The following is a 12,710-nucleotide window of genomic DNA, read 5'->3' as shown; positions in this document are numbered from 1 at the left end:
TTGTAAACTACATAAACAAAACTGTTTCTAATATGATTTATATTGTAATTTAAGTGATCGAATATCCTGAAACAGAGTTCAACATATAATTAAGCCTCTAATTAATCATTGTTACCTATAATATTTAGGTAAGTAGCCTATGTAAATAATTAAAACCAATTATAAAGGCGATACCGTCGACAATTCCCTATCAATTTTGATGATAATTTAATGTGAAAATTTCTCCGTGATTACTTATTTTAATAATGTAATACGGTTTAATATTAGGATATATTGACGAAGGACCGTACTAAGTGGTCTCGGACAGTGCGGTTTCAGAGGAGTTTCCACCCGCGTACTCTTAGATTGTGGAATAAACTACCTGCCGAGGTTTTTTCACTACACTATCGCATGAGTGTTTTCAAAAAGTGTATATTAAGATTTTTAACCTTTGCCATCATATGGGCCGTATAATTGTTTGCCACCAACATAGTATAAAAAAAACTTCAGTGGCAAGAGCTCCACTGACAATAGCGAAACTCTTAAATTATGAACAGATTTGAACGTAATTTTTTTACATTCGTAATTTTATTTCAGCAACGTTACAGGACATTAATTCTTAAACCGTAATGCAACATTCAGTGACCATGCAGGCCGTAGGTGAACGCGCCTAATCCACGCTAAGCATTCATTGTTTTGCCGCCAATTTGTCGATAACATCTTTAATGAAAAACGAAAGGGAAACTCATGATTAGAATAGCGGTCTTTCGAAATTATTTGCATTATGCATTGAATTATAAGTTGGTATTGTTCGTTGTAGTAATTAGGCGTTTGTTGTGTTACTTTAGCAATGACACGATGGGATTGTGTGGGATGACTGAGGTTCCGGTGTTTATGGAATCTATCCTAATCATTAACAAATATTTTATAGGATGTCGTTAAAAGAGAAGATTATACATATATTTGCACGCGACTTCGTCTGCGATATCAAAATTAACGGGATAGAGTCGTTCGTCCGTGTGGCAATGATTGGATAAATCCTTGAATAATATCTCAATTTTGCGAAGTCTATTTCGAATTTATTGCATTAATTATTATTACAGTAGTTGTTATTACTATTATATGTACATAGTAATTAATATTAGATAGTATAGTAGTAATAGAAATTGTTATTACCTATATATACAAGTTGCGAATTTATATTATTTTAATTAGCAAGACCTCAAAGGGACATAAACTAGAAATTCTAAAGACCAAAAAATCCGGGTAATTTTTATTATCATAACGTAATAGTATAATAAAGTATAATAAGTATCTATAAGATTTCTCGGTGCTGTAACTATTAATATAAGAATTTCCCTACTACTACAAGAAACTACTGAATCTGATACTGATGTAATGCTATATGAATTTTCTTTTAAATATTACTATATAATTCGAAAGACGGTAAAGGAATTATTAATTGTAATTACTATTTGCTTATAATTAATATACCTACCTAATGCCTAATGGTAGTTACGAAAACATAAGATAAGTTCAACATATCAACATATAATGATAGTAATCGTCACGTTTTTAAACGATTTGCTAAGAAGAGCGGATCATATCGATAAGATCTAATAATGATCATCTAAGATAATCGAATTAAATTGTTTTCTATTATAACATTTCATTATAACATTTAGTATGCTTCATTATTTAGTGATAAAACTTCGTTTTTTAATAGGAGTTACTTTGGACCATATTTTATTTCATTAATTCTTTGAGTAAAGTAGGTACATGTGTGTAAGAACAGTATTTCAGAATCTGTACAATATTTCTAAACCTACTACTGCTACCATGTGTATAAAATAATCAATAATCTATGTAAGAAAAACAAAAAATATTTACCTACAGAATTTATTACTAGTTCTTCTTAGATGTAGTCGTTGAACGGTGATAATAGTGATAAAAAATATTGTAGTTCAAAAATGACAGAGGATGTTTTGAACGAATTAATTATTTTTACTTTGACTTCGTCCATGAACAGTCAGTACATTAAATAAAACGAAAATATGTATTGAAAATTAAAAATAAAACCTAAATATTTTCGTCTCTTCAGTATGATTATTTATTTTCATTTAGTACAAATAAGTATTGACATATGTATGTTCTGACATTCAGTTTCATACATTGTTTTACCTATGACATGTTATCCATTAATTGATTCATATTAATGAACCCGTGAGAAACCGAGTCAGGCAGCTAGCATTTAATAAAAATGTGCAAACTATTATATACTATTATATATCACACTAATAATAATAATAATGATAATTATTATATGCTTGTACAGTTCAGGCCGAGCGAAGTAACGGGTCGCAAGATAATAATGTTGAACATTAATTTATATTGATATTAAGCAATACATATAATGAATTATCTTACACGGTCGGCTCAGACACGAGGGAACCGAAATACTCACACGCTCACACAATTAACGCATACCATTCAAATGTGAATGCATCAATGCTAAGTTATGCAAATAATGGCAGATTGGTTGGTGTTCAACGCATTATTCGTGCGTAGATTAGCACTTGCTGATTGAAGTATTAATCAATCATATATACGTATATTATATATTTATGTCTTGGGAATGGCCATCGGATGGCCCATAATAAAAAGGGTAATCGTATATACATGAACAGCACCATGGACATTATCTTTACTACGTTAACCTTTCATTAGATAATTCAATATTCAATTCAATTAATATTGACGACCTCGATGGCCTGGCGGTTTAGCATACAGCCTTACTTTTCGATCGTTGCGTGTTCAATTCTTCGTACGGTGCAAACATTGTATTCATGAGTATTTGTATTATGTGTGTATTTAAGTATTTATAATAATAATAATATATTAACAATTCACACTGAGCTTTCTAGACTCCAGCTAAGCCGAGTTTGTGTTATGGGTACTAGACAACTGATATGAATACATTGATAGATATACTCTGTAAATACATACATAATATACATAGAAAACACCCAGACCGATACAATAGTACACCCCTCCGATCGATCCCCCGTCCAATTCAAACGGGGATCGATATTACGATGGTCTGAGTCGAGGTTCGAACCCCTAGCGGTGCCCGCAGACTAAAGTCGTATCAATTAGGCGGGAGTTAGCCCTCGCCGCTTCGTAAGTCCTTCCGAAGGTTTGGAGTGCCATCTGCACTCGCCCGACAGCATTAGAGTAGTCAGAAAAAAAACAATAGTAGTCATGAATATAAAGGTTTATACTGGAGGAATGGGAATGGGGGGTAGCGGGGAAGGTAAGTGGACTGTATGGAATGAAATAAGGGGGATGCACAGTACGTACCTGCGACTAGAGCCGGTGTATAAATATAAATGGGGCGAACATATACCGTATCATATATCGAACCCAGGATTAACGGAAGTACGGCGGTGTGCTAAATCGCCAGACCACCGAAACCGTAAATTTATATCAGTCGTCTAGTATCCATAACACATATCCAAATCCAAAGCAGATCTTGCTTAGTTGGGACAAGGTAGCCTTGTGTGGATTGTCATATATCAGTTAAGATCCGGTAGGGTGTGATCAGAATCCTAAGTTACCATAGGAATATAAGCGCGAAAGGAGCTACGGGTAACGACTAGTTATGGTCTAATGTGATATATTGATTACTCATTCTGTAGCATAACTGGTATTAGTACGTATGTGTTTATAAATTCATTTCGACCGCGACAGTGGCTGCGTGATTGCTGTAACAATGGGAAATAGTGTCTTGCCAGCTCATTGCATATATACCAGTACTTCCCAAACTTTAGATTGCTACCTACTGGTGAGTTGCCAACGAATAGATAGATAGTTTTTCCATTATCGTATTGATAATGATATTAAATTAATTTTTATAATATTTTACTTTAACTATAAAAATACAATATTCTTTAAATGTGTAAAATATATATCGTAATTATCATGCTTTTTGAATAGAAGGCGAAAGTTTGTAGGTACTTTAATTTTATTTTAAGACCTTATAAATACGTGAATATTATTATTTGTATTGACCTGGTTCTCTGCAACGTATATTGTATTGGCACCGCTAGGGGTTCGAACCTCGGCTCAGGCTATCGTAAAATCGATTCCCGTTTAAATTGGACGGGGAATGATCGGAGGGGGGGTCAATTCTATTGTACCTATTTGCTTATATTTCACAAGCTCTACTACTAGTTTGAAAATAGATGATACTGTGGAATCAAGATTCAAGAACACTCAAGTTGGTCTCACTTAAGTGTCACTATGGTGCATATTATAGTCTTTCCCGTTTTATTTATGATTTTTTATTATGGATGGTTTTGATCGGTCGTGTACCGCGTATTGTCAACTTTGGGAACCACTGCACTAGACTATAGAATACCTTACTTGATTCGTCATCAGTGGCTTAGTAATTAGTATATTGTTCTTTTTTTGCACTTTTTTAAAGAGAATGCGCCCACGCTGTAATGATCGACAGTATCGGTAAAATGAATTCTTTGTTACAATTTATAATAATTATTTTTGTTTAACATAGTTTTATAGAAGGATAATTTTCATTTTATACGTACGTATTTTTATTGCTGTATGAGATCTGCTACTGCGACTATAGTTATATTTATTGTTTATAAGTAACTAGTTATAGTAATTTCATTTCTTGATGTGTATATCCCCTTCTCTGGATTATAACTGCTTGTTACTCGCGATAGCATCTGCTTTTGTAAGATAAAAGAACCTCTGTTGATATGTAATGATCTATAATGTAGTAAAATTTTATTAGGATCGAATCTTTTACTTTTTTTTTTATATTATTTACACATAAAATCGAGAAAATCGCAGGATCTTACCAATGTTGTCAGATGCTCAGAAATCAAGCTCCACTTAGCTTGGTATTACGTGAAAGAATTGTGAATTGTCTTGGGTTATTATTATTATTTTATTTACTATTATTGTGATTCGCTTGATGATGATGATGATGTGTTTATATTTCTGCAGTGTTACAATCGCCATGATCAATGGCTATCATCTATTCAGTCGTGAAAAAGTAACAAACATATTCACAGATATACAGACAAAATTTCTAATTTAATATACATTAGTTCAATTTGCCATTTTTTTAGTTACACGCACTTTTAAATGCATTATCGGTTTTTAACATATGGAAAATCATCAACTACATCAACCTGCGGGTTTTGTGAGATTTTTAGACAATAGGAACTACCTACAGCGCTTTAAGGTGGAGAACCTAAATGTTGTGTTCAGGAGTTGTTCTTCACCCGCTCCATAAGTCCTGCGGGTTTGGAGTGCTATCTGCACTCGCCTTTTATCGTTCGGTGAAGCTGTAAAGGCCAGCTGCGGCCAACAGCATTAGAATAGTTCAAAAAAGAAAACGCTGTAGGCAGAGTCATGGGTTGCAATGGCATTCTACCACGAATGCATTATCTAGTTTAAATAGTTAATCGATAAGGTTATTACAAATATTGGTTCCTGTGCATGCCCTGTTTGCATCCTGGTAAATTGATAAGATGTAAATAATATATACAGAGAGTCTTTTCTGTAGGTAAATACGCAATACATATCAACTCTATGGTAAACACTAATAAAAGCTTTAATATTAATTTTATTAATATTATATTAATAATATAATAACTCAGCTCAATTCACACAGTGCCGTCTAGTCCCAAGCTAAGCAGAGCTTGACTACTATACAACTGATATAAATACATAGCTATATATTTTTATAAATACACACTACACTTAGTATAAATAGAAAAAACTCAATTCAATACAGACAATCATACAAATGAATACAAATGTTTGCATATTGCGGGGAATCGTACCCGCGACCATCGGAAGTAAGGCGGTGTTAGTTCACACCGCTAGACCACCGAGGTCGCCGTTTTGTATCTGAAAATGACTTCTGATTCTCTGTCTATTACTCTTAGAATTAACGTCATCAAGATCATTCAGGATTTTTTATTTATTACGTTTTTGGAATGAACCTTGGCGTAGGTTATAATTTAAAATGGCGAAAATAATTGCTTACCTCTACTCCAATCGAGGTGCGGGTATCTGCTAGTTATTTATGTAATAAATAAATATGATATATATGTTCATTAATAAAGGACCGTCGTCTTCAAAGGTATGTAAAATTGTTTATATGTCTATGTAGGTAGTAATTTTGCCAAAAGATGATGGTGATTGTGTAATATAGAAATAAAAAAGGCTGTTGAATTGAGATTCTCCTACTTTTAAAAGTTGGTTAAACATTGAGAGATATTAACTTTGTCAGACTCAGTAATTGGTATATACATAATTAACCAGTATATTTTTATCTTTGTAAAATTTCTAGAGAGCTAGCTTCGAGAGCAATTTCTATTCTAGTAATAATAAGAATGATAACAATATTTATTAAGGCAACACCGAATATGTATCTATACAAACGTGTAAAGATACCAGAGTAACTACGTATGGACAAAGACAATATTTTCCTATTTTTTATGCCACATATAGGCAACGGACGTTATCGTATACTTTGATAGATTGTTATTCAAATAAGTATGTTTACGGTCAGTAATTTAGAGGTTGAAGGCTGCCCTGATAAGGGTTGAGAGTTGCCAACCATCCCGTATTTTATGGGACGTTCCACATTTCTTACATAAATTCAATGTTCCGCTGGGACAAGCCTTGTCCCGTATATTTGATTGTACATTGATTGGACCGTGTGATAACTTTGGAAGAGCTAAGTACAATATAAATTTAAGTATAAAAGTTAGTTTGGACCTGATGAAAAGAAGTAATCACATATTTTTGTAGTTCAATAGCGAACAGCCTTGACTGCGCACAGGTTTTTCAATTAATTTACACAAAAACTATATACCTTCTTCAGAATTCACTTCGTTGATGGATGAATTTTCATCCATAAAGAAAATTCGTTCAGAAAAATTTAAGATTATTATGAATATATATTACAAACCTTGTTTTTAATATGTAAGTATCGTTTATCCCTTTAATCTGAAAACAAAAGATGGCTACCCTAGTCGGGGGAGTGGCACCCGACAAAAGGTACTAAAGACACCAACTATTATGGATAGATTTATCGAATGACTTCGTAATCCTGCAATTTTGGCACAAGCCTCAGAAACATTTTTAGATTTCATTTTGCACAAGCTTTTTTATAAATATTAAGGTAAGGTGGGCTGCTCGCGTAGATTATTTCGGTTGCCAAAACAATTATCTTTTAAATATCATTCTCAGGATTTTAACGTTAGAAAGAAAAACAGGCGTCCATTATTCTTATAATTATGTTTTTAACCAACATTGACAATGAGGACCTTTTCTATTGAATGGTATATGTTGGACCGCGACTTCGTTTACTTTTTTTGAAATAAACCTTAATAGAACCTTAATGTCTAAACAGAACCGACACTTTTGCATTTGTGATGTATCTAGTATAGATTAAAAGTGCATCCATTTATAAAATGCTATATCTATGGTACCATGTATTTGCTAATGTAATAAATATCCCCTAAGCAGATGCTAGATATCAAATTCCATTGAAACTACTTATGAAATCATTTGTATATATAACTGACTCGTATAATTAAAGGGTGCAGTGTATTGCAATGTAAATATATAACATATATTTTTTATGCTTTCCATATCATAGCCAGTTATCTGTCTATAACTTACTGCAGGTAACACAGACTTAGTCATAAAGGTCTAAGTCGATCGGACTTCGCCAGATTTCTCAAAGAACGAAACTGGAAAATAGGAATTTTTAATCTTTTCTATAACCTGCTAAATCCCATGTGAATAAAATATTTTTAGATTGTTGTTATAAGTAGCGCTATTTAAATAAATCTTAGCAAAATGCAATTTATCAACTGGACGTTACGTTCTTCTTTCTAAGATTTTATGGTATAATCAATATGACGCATTCGCTGTTATGAGCACTGGATAATCGATAGATACATTTTTTAAATACGTAGGTACATAACATACTCATTGATCCAAATATTTGTACCACGCTAGGAACTGAACCCTTCATCGGAAGTAATGCGGTGTGCTTAACCGCTAAACCACGGAGATCAATATTACTTTATTTTTTATGTCACTGGAATGACAAGATGAAGTTATCTCGGATAGTGCGGTTTCAGAGAAGCTTCCTCTTTGGAATGAACTATCGGACTAGATTTTCTCGCGAGACTACAGCAGGACTTTAGGTTTTTGTACGTGCACAACGTGCACATGACGCCCCCGGCGTTTCAGATGTCCGTAGGCTACGCTATCCGTCAGACGGGCCGTATGCTTGATTAAAATCGTCGTATAAAAACAATACTATGAATAGGCAGCCGTGGCCGTCGACTTGATGTCGTCATGTGGATCCCGCATCCCCTCGTGCGTAGCTATTCCGGATGACTAAGATACTTACACAAACTTTCTCCTGACAATTACAAACAACAAAAGAGAATTACAAAAATATATACATCTGTTCTGAAGTCTTACGCTTACTGTATAAAATTTATTTATACCTACATGGGCAGATTATTTCTCGGTATTTGTATTTTTTCAAATATATTTCATTATTTTCTCAGGAAGGGAGAATTTTACGTACCAAAGCTTTTCTTTACGGACACGGGCAGGCACATAGCATAAAAAATGGGATTGTCTCAGTCGAAATGTCACGGATGGTTACATTAGACAGTTATGACAATGAGCGTAACGTAATTATTTAGAAAAAAATATCATTTTCTATGCTAACATTAAAATGACCCAGATTATATAAAGTTTGAATGTTAGGCAGTAATTAACTTTCGATAATTGTAACCACTCTTAACCTCTATCAGTGATTTATTGTATTTTTATTTGACGGCCTCGTCGATAAAGTTGATTAGCACAACGTTTTACTTCTGATGGGTTTGATTCCTCGCAGTACAATTTGGTCTGGGTACACTATATGTATATTTATGTATTTACAAAGAGTATGTAGCTGTGTATTTATATCAGTTGTCTAGTACGCATAACACGAGCTCTGTTTAGCTTGGGACTAGAAGGCACAATGTGTATTGCCCAGGGTTATTATTAATATTATAAAACGAATTCTATAGTACATTTTATATAATAAAGTTGTCAGGAATGATAAACACACGAGAAGGAGATAGTTTTGTTCATTTGTTTTCAGCTTACTGTCCAATTCTACATAAAGATTATTTCTATTCTTGTATGTAGTATATTTTGCATGTATGTATTCATGAGGGATTATAGGCTATTAAGTTCGTTAAGATCTCGGTCGTGTCCCGTCAGTCAATGCTTTGATTAATTACCGTACTGCAGTATAAATTCATGAGGCTCGGAATTCGGAATTGATGTGCCTCGGACACATTGGAAATTCATTAAGCAAACAAACAAAAGGTACGTGTATGTATATTTCATTGTCTATGTTCTGAAACGAAAATCCATATTGAAATAATATAGCATTTAAACTTGTTATCGCGTGTAATATCAGTTACGTGTAATTAATTACATATATTGTTATTTAAATCTTCTGTTAATATTGTGGACGATTCCTTTTAAGAAAAGAAAAAGGTGAAATAAAAGCTGATCAGTAAAAGTATTTTATAATAGTATAAAATTGCTAAAATTTGACAAAGTAAAATACTATTCTATAATATATTTTAAAACCGACTTAGTAAAAGAAATTAACATAAAACCTCAACAATTATAGTATTATGATATTTGGTGGTTATGATTTACACGGAACTATAAATTAGTAAGGTTAAAAATGAAATTTATCTTAAAATACTCTTCCCATTTAAACCTTCTTTCTAAATGAGTTTGTAACAGTCATAAAAGAAATGTATAATCTTAAATTGTATATGTAAAGACTAGAGATAGTTTCGCATTCATGTAGTACAGTCTATGTGACAGAGATCGTATCTAATCTGCATGCATTATAACTTCCAGAAGAAATTATTCAAACGATAGTAAAATCTTTTGCGTTGTTTAGAAGAAGTAAGCGAAGTAAGATGGACAAAGACTTGTCTTTGCTTTATGCTATTTATAAATTTCCTCAATCGGACAGTAGCTATTTCTATGGCATGTAAATAATAAAATAAGCACAAACGAAGCTGAAGAACGAACTATTTTAAATAAACAGTCTTCGTAAAAAGTCAAAATCAGATTGCTTCAGTTGAAGGGTGAAGAGATAAAGTAGTAAAATTATAGGATGTGAAGACATATTTCCAATCAGGTTGTCTGTTATTCCAATTCATAAAAAACATAAAATAAACCTGTAAATAAGTAATTACGACATGACTTAGCTTACTTAAAAGGTATATTAGTATGGGCCGCCGTTTAAGATCAACCGTTCTTTTTTATTGGTTGTCCAACAAACGATGTTTACTGTGTACTGCTGTTGGTATGTATGTAAATATACTTAATATTAATATTATGAACGTGAACGTGCGTTTGTTTGTTTAACTCTTGGGGATTTAACGACTCAATCAATCATGAAATAAATGACATACATAGCTACACGTATTATTTAAGAAGATTCGATATCGAGTCGGACATAGACATTTTGGCGGCCTTCGTCTTTAACGGTTTGGTACTTATTGGCCGTATTGTCGAATGGTCATTTATTGATGCAAGGGCGTTTTTCTATGTATATTTTGGTATGTACTTAGAAAAAATATACATTTAAGTATCCTATCCATAGTACTAAACTATAAATTATGCTTAGTTTGGAACTAGATGACTCTGTCAGTTGTCCGGATTCTTTTATTTATATAAAAACAACTTTATAGTTACGTTTATGTAGTCTACGTTAATCAACATCAGTTACACGGACGAAGTAGTGGGTAAAATTTAGTATAAAATAAGTAGAATTCTATTCTCGATTGGTTCAATATAAGAAATGTCTTACACTTTTAATAAGGCATGAAAATGAATTCGTATAAAAAACCCTCGATATGGTCGCATCACGTACCCACGGTCGTCCCTATAAACCAATATTTACACCACAACTAGATGGTACCGACGTGCGCCGGTCGCGGTTCGATGCGCGGGAGCAGCGTCGCGCGTCACGTCGCTGCCGCAGGAAACGGGCCGGCTTCATCGCGGCTGTATGCTTATTTCTTTTGCTTTACTTCCGGACTCATTTCCTTATGATGCAACAAATAATCTATGATGTGTAAACAGACTGCGTATTTATAAAAAAATGGCAGTTAAATTAAAAGATTGTATATGTATCTATGTTTGCCGAGTCAGTTAAAATTGGTAGTGTTAAAAATAGTTTGACGTGCGTTACTGGATAAATATGTTCTACTATATACGAATAAATAATTTTTACTTCATTCCGTAAGGCAAAGCTAGGTGCTGCATACAATACAGATAATGTAGCAATCTATAAGTATAAAAAATACTTAAAGCGCTCATGAATTTTTAAATTTCTCCATAACAGACAAACAAAGAAATAAACATACCTTAATCAATCAATCAATTTAAAGATGTAGATAAAAAAATGTACTAATAGTCGTTTATATTAATAATTTTACGAAAACACTTACGACTTACTCACGAAGGCTAAGAATGGAGTAAAAAATATATTATCTATGTGATTAGTTAAAGTGTTGGGAAACGCAGCCAACTGAGAAAGATGCCCAAAAGTTTTAGGACCTAAGCATATAGCATTATGATTGATACGTCCATGCCTAAGATGGGGAAGCGAAGTTTAGAAATTATCTTGTAGTGGGTCACAGGTCTCGAGAACTTTGTTGAGGTTAAATACTGCAGCATAAATAAAGAAACTGACATGTTGCGAGTCGGACAGTACTACGGGGGTTCAAACAAATATTGTAATATCTATGTACTGTCCCTGGAAATAATTTGGTTTCTTATTTTTGTTAGCCATTCATAAATCTTTACATATACCTACATAGGTACAAATTTGATTTGAAATCGATAAACCAAGATAGTCAAGGTAGTACATAAATCACTATCATACGCTCAAAATATTATTTTATAATTGAAAATCTTGTGGCAGTAAAATGCACCTGATATCAGTTGTATAATTTCGACATTTACCCTGAGCTCTCATTGTGACAGCCGTGGTAATACCCACAAACATATTTGCTACCATCAACCTAGATAGATCCAGAGGCATTTGACCTGCCAACTGCACTTGGTAGAGAAAATATAATCCAACCTGTCAGAGGCCGAGACTACAGCCGTCTTTCGGATTAATAAAATATGAATATTTAACGAGAGAAAATTGAACTCGTGACCCATTTCATGGGAAGTCACTACTGTTATCGCTACGCTAATTAGGTCACCGCTGGCTCCTTTAATCTGGTTTCCCTCCTAAGCCTTTGAATGCTTATTCGTAATCCTCGGTGAAACGTATTAAGTAGCTAAGTACTCAGTCAATTCGTGAACATTTTACAAACATTTCCAAACAAACGAATTGCCTTTCACAAATGATTTAACGTTTTAAGTATTAAGTTAACTAGGCACATTATTTACAGGAATATAAAAGTAGATTTATATATTTAAAAAAACACCCTTACATTGCAAATAACTACGGAATCATCTTGGAGTCATCATCATCGAAATTAACGTATAAAATCAGTTATTATTCCGATATTTTACTAATGTTTAATGGAAATGCATTACCTTGGTAAATACTATGTAGA

The 12,710-nt window shown here is 33.1% G+C and overlaps 1 protein-coding gene across 1 annotated transcript in view; it reads left to right on the top strand.

Annotated features, from left to right (window-relative positions):
* The window catches only part of LOC131846765 (hemicentin-2), a 92,591-nt gene that overhangs the window by 486 nt on the left and 79,395 nt on the right, over nt 1–12,710 (top strand). The gene's annotated exons all lie outside the window — the stretch shown is intronic.

This window comes from Achroia grisella, unplaced genomic scaffold (assembly GCF_030625045.1).
Source record: "Achroia grisella isolate CSIRO2021 unplaced genomic scaffold, CSIRO_AGI_Agris_v1 utg512, whole genome shotgun sequence".
Classification (NCBI taxonomy): Eukaryota; Metazoa; Arthropoda; class Insecta; order Lepidoptera; family Pyralidae; genus Achroia; species Achroia grisella.
The sequence above is the reverse complement of the archived record's forward strand: the minus strand, read 5'-3'. Positions and strand labels throughout refer to the sequence as shown.